The following is a 5,273-nucleotide window of genomic DNA, read 5'->3' on the forward strand; positions in this document are numbered from 1 at the left end:
TGAGACTCTTTTTGTGACCTAGTATGTGGTCTATTCTGGAAAATGTTCGATTGTGCACTTGAGAAGAATGTGTATCCTGCTGCTTGTGGGAATAGAGTTCTGTAGATGTCTATTAGGTCCATCTGTTCTAGTGTTGAATTGCAATTTTACTGACTTTATCCTGGATTTTACTCTTTGTAAGAGTTGGACTATGAAATTCCCAAGAATCCTTTCATTTATTTCCAGTTTAAGGAACAGTGGTGCTCACCTCTCCCTAATGTGAGCCCTCCCTTCCACTTGCTTCCCCACTTGATGCCCAGCTACTGTCCGTACTCATCTCCATACCATCCCAGCAGTTCATAGCCTGGCCTGATGACCAGGCAGGTTCCGTAGAAGATTTGCCTGTGATACTGAAAGTCCACAGGGTTCTGCTCTTCATTGTCCCTGGTAGTTTACATACCTAAAATGACAGCAGTCCAAAGGGAAGAAACCACAGGCATAAAATTACAGCTACTTATCATACCCACATCCAGCTCCATGCCTGATGTTTATGGCTGGCTTTGATGCTGCCACCACCCCTTACTGTTCCTGGGGAATCTTCTGTACATACCTCTGTCTCCTTCATAGTATCATGTGAATTATTATTGCCATGTGTTTCTTACAGTGCTCATCCTGCCTAGAATGCTTTCCTCCCTTGCCTAATTATTTTCTAAATCTTAATTTCGGACATAACCTCCATCTCAGCTTGCCATAAAATTCACTGATGTTTAGCTTCTCTAAGTTAAGTCTGTTTTGTAACACAGAACTTTGTGCTTCATTATGGGCTCTGCTTCTAGATTAGCACATATCAGCCTAACTTATAGCCTGTTTTGAGATGCCTTTGTCCAATCTCTCCGCCCTTTATTTAAGGTACCATTTACTTGCTTCCCCCGGGTTTCTACAGAAAATGGAAGACCTTTTTCCTTAGCATAATAGCACAGGACAACAATGGTTCATTCACATTCTGTATCCCCCTGTTAAGGGAAAGGGCTGGGTCATCAAGCCCAGAGGTTCACGGACATACGGCAGCTTATTTGTATGCATTCTTAAGAACCCAGTTCTAATTAGATGTGAATCTAAGAAGATTTGTTGCCCTCCCTTGTTCTAATTTATCTTGGAATTGTGCACTTCTTTGAAAAAATAGGAAAATTATAGTTAAATTATCATGAAATCAATGTTTGAGTGTGCTTGTCTGCAATATATTCTCTATAAGAACATGGATTATAATGTGTTTAGTTAAAGAATTCCCTTGTCAGGACTGGAACATAGTAAATGCCTAATAAATATTGATTAGATAAGTTAAAGTATGTTAATCCAGGCTCCTCGAGGATTCTTCCATAGATGAAATTCTGTCTAGCCAGAGATTTATATTTGAGAAGACATACTATCTTTTAATTTCTTGTTTTTTTTTCTAAATATCTCTTAAAAAAAACAAAACTAAACACTGTATGGAGAGAAAGGTGAAACAGAGGCTTGAGGGAGACAACTGAGGGAGGCATGATGAGAAGGAAAGGAGTAGGACATTGTGGGAGTCAGATGTCCTCTCCAAAACTCATAAATCTTTGCCTTACCTCATCCAGTTGGCCCAAGATTCATCCTTTCCATCCACGTACCCAGGAGTTTCTCCCTGTGGTGATCTGAATTACGGAAAGAAAAGTTAAAGGACTTTTTGCTGGGGAATGTAACAGAAGAAGTGTTATACTGTACCGTTGTCAATGTGCTTTCATCCTGCATGGACTCAGTCACCAACTGCATGTGACATGTTCCTCAGCCATCGTCTACATATCTGAATCAATTTGCCCACTCAGAGCAAGGGCCCTGCAGGGAGAAGCCACTAGTCTATGTCGGTACTTCCATGCACCCAGCTACTCTCTGATATTTACCTGGGAGCTCCTTGTTGATGCAAAGTCCACCCAGTACACAGAGCTGACCGTGTTATCTCCATCCATGTTCTGGCATGTAGAAGGTCAGAATCCATCAATCCACAATAGGGGTGTGGGAATCAAGAGAACAGGGGAAGAGATAGAGGCTTCTTACCATCCAGGACTACCTGCTGTTGGCTGCCCCACAGCCTTTGAGGTGTATTCCAAGAGCCCCAGTCATTACCATCTTGCTCCTGAGTTCCTTTGAAAACGTTTAAAATTTTTTTTACATTTAGGCTGCACTATTGGTGGTAGAATATACTATAATATGGATCATCTCTACTTCTATATTTATTTATTCATTACTAGACCTCAACCACAGTCTTCTTTTTCCCCTTCCACCTCTCTCTGCCTCTAGGATGTGCTGTATGCAGTCATGCACTTTGTATTAATATATTAGAAATCTACAAATATGTTTTGTACTTTTATACTGTTGGACACTTATAATCAAAACTTTTACTAGGGTATTGAATAAATTTAGTCTTATTAGAAAATTAAAAAAAAGAAAATATTCTGCTCATCGTCATCCCTGGCCCAGTTTACATATCTAAAATTTCAGTAGGCAAAAGGGAAGAAACCACAGCATAAAATTCCTCTTCATCTCCTGTGATATTACCCTCACAGGGGCCAAAGTGCAGACCCAATGGCAGATCAGATGTTTCCTTACACACTCCAAGCCCAGCCTCAGGAATGCTCAATGGTCTGATTTTCAGCCAAGTGGGAAGAGTGATTGCTGAGCAGTTGAGGTATCCCTTGTTAACTGCAGTGTCCTTTGCAAATATAGCAGACCCATGAGGAGCACAACTGTCAATGACGTTCTGACACCTCTCACAATCTGGAGATGAGAGCAACATTTGTTAAGAAAAGCATAGTGCACATTCTTGGATGTAGAGTTCAGAAAGAGTGCCAGCACTCACACCATTTAGCTTCAGTCCTATACTCCAAGTCAGCAGAAGAAGGGAATAATGTGCGGACTAAACGATGAGATGAAATTACTGTACCAAGAAACAACAGCCTTCTCTGAGTGGGCCAAAAGGGTCACTTAAAGAGGTTGTTGTCATCCTGGGGCTCGCTGACCTCTTGGGATGCACAGACCTTTCTTTCTCGCAGGCTACATATCTTTCCTTCAGTCGCCTTACTCCCAAGTTCTAAGTTGGAGAAGAGTAGGTACGTGAGGTTGGTGAGGTCTGGAATGTTAATTCCTTTTGTTCAGAAAATGAATTCTCTTGCCATAAAATGATCCCCTGTCCTTCTACACACTCTGGTTTTCATGCCATTAACTACTGGTTCAGCAAGACTAGGATTCAACACTGACTAAGGATGTTTAATTGAATTTCAGTTATTCTCATTATCAGGTTAAACTTCCCAAAGTTCGTACTTACAAAATGGTTCGTTTAAACATTTATTCATTCAGAGAATATTTGTTGAGGGCATGTAACATGGTGAGGCATTAAACAAAGGTCTGGGCATACAATACCAAGAAAGTATGGTCTGTTATCACAGACAGATGGATTGGACAACTTGCACAGGCCAATTCTTTTATTTTTAAATTATTGTTTTCAAAAAATACATGAGCTATGTATCCTTCTCTTCACTGTACAAATTAACATTCAGGAACTCAGAGAACGTATAAGATTTTCCCAAGTCCCTGGTGCTAATTTCAGGCCTCAGGTTAGTCCAGCTTAAACCCAGGCCTATCCAAGTTCAAGCCACATGCCTTCACCATATTCATCACTTTCTATAGGATTGAGAGAGACTAAAATTTTTCTTCTTACCAATTTTTTGTCCTGAGTGATGTCCAGAGGTACTTGCTTTCCCAGAGGGGACACTTGCTTCTGAGCCTCCTCTGAGCCACTTATGTTCAGAAAGTTTGCTGTTTCTGACAATTCCTTCAAACTATATTCATTACTTAGTGACACCTTGGGTGTCCCCTTCAATGGGAGAGTCACGTATTAAAAGATGATATGCATTCATTTACTTCTTTAAGGCTTATGATTTGTTTTCACATGCATGACTTTAGTTAATACTTCAATAACCCTTGCAAATACAGCAGGAATCTGAATACTAGAGGGAAAAGAAAGGGCCTAAGTGGGCAGTGAAAACAAGAGTAGAACCCCTGTAATTTTTTAAATTCAAAGTATCATTGATCTTATGTTCATTTCAAGTATAGAGGCTTGGTGTTCCCTTTGCCTCTTGGTTTCCAGGTGGAGAATCGGTACACCTAAACTCCACTCCCAGGCCATTTCAATCACCAACTACATACACTCGGGATATCAATGATCAAGCCCATTTCTTCTCGTTTATCTAAAGCATAAGTCTTTTGATGTGGCTCTAGTTCCATCTTTCTGCCTTCCAGTTGAAGAACTATGCGTACAAATGCGGTTGCCAAGTTAAGGTCATAACGGTAATTGTTGATGCAGTCATCTCCAGGGGAAACAGAGGAGGTCTCGCATCGTGAGACTACCACTCGCGAGACCACCGCTCGCCTGCCCAACATTCGCGAGACCACCGCTCGCGAGACCAACATTCGCGAGATCACCGTTCGCGAGAAAACATTCCCGAAACCATATGTGAGACCACACTTCTCGAGCCCAGGCTCGTGAGAACACCGTGAGCGAGACCAACAATCGCGAGACCAACTTCGCGAGACTACTGATCACAATCCTGAGGTGTAGTCAACGTGGTCTTCGAGGGTGCGGAGGTAAGTCCTTCGTTGCCCAAGAGCTAAAAGTGCAGCTTACTGCTAGTCTCTCAGCCGTCATCTCAAGGGTGAAGTGTTCTCACGGTGAGCTCCCCTAGGGCACAGGATTCTCGTGTTGGTTTTGTGGCTGGTGATGATGCGTGAATAGTCAGGTTCCTCCCTGCTTGTCGCTGTTTCGGCCGTCCTTGGTTTGGACTCACCAGAGATGTTTTCCTCCATCCTTTACAAGCTTATGGTTTAGTCAGGCTCTCTCGTTACTGTGGCTTTCCGTCTGTTTCTTGCTTCATTTTATCTGAGATGACTCTGTGACTTGTCGCCCTTGTATTTCTACTTTACTGCTCAAACGGACTTTTCTTTCACAGATGTTTCTCTGAATATTTTTCCTTCCCATCTCTGCATCACAGTTTCTCTTGTTTATCACCTTTTCGTTTTCAGTGTCTTCCTCTCTGCTCATCTGCTTTAAATCTCTGAATTTTTTAGAATCTATTTTTTGCACTTCCTGTGTGCTTATTTTTCTATCTCCTCTCCTCTCTTATTGGTGTTTCTATGACCCACTATCTGTCTGTTTCTTTCTCTTAAATTTGGTTTAAAAAATGTCTATGAACTGTTCCTCCCCAGTTGCAGAATTTTGT

At 41.6% G+C, this 5,273-nt stretch overlaps 1 pseudogene; it reads right to left on the bottom strand.

Annotated features, from left to right (window-relative positions):
* Positions 1-215: 215 nt before the first annotated feature.
* LOC130682204 (histone-lysine N-methyltransferase PRDM9-like) lies at positions 216-4,281 on the bottom strand (annotated as a pseudogene).
* Between the last annotated feature and the right edge of the window lie 992 nt (positions 4,282-5,273).

Source organism: Manis pentadactyla, chromosome Y (assembly GCF_030020395.1).
Source record: "Manis pentadactyla isolate mManPen7 chromosome Y, mManPen7.hap1, whole genome shotgun sequence".
NCBI lineage: Eukaryota > Metazoa > Chordata > Mammalia > Pholidota > Manidae > Manis > Manis pentadactyla.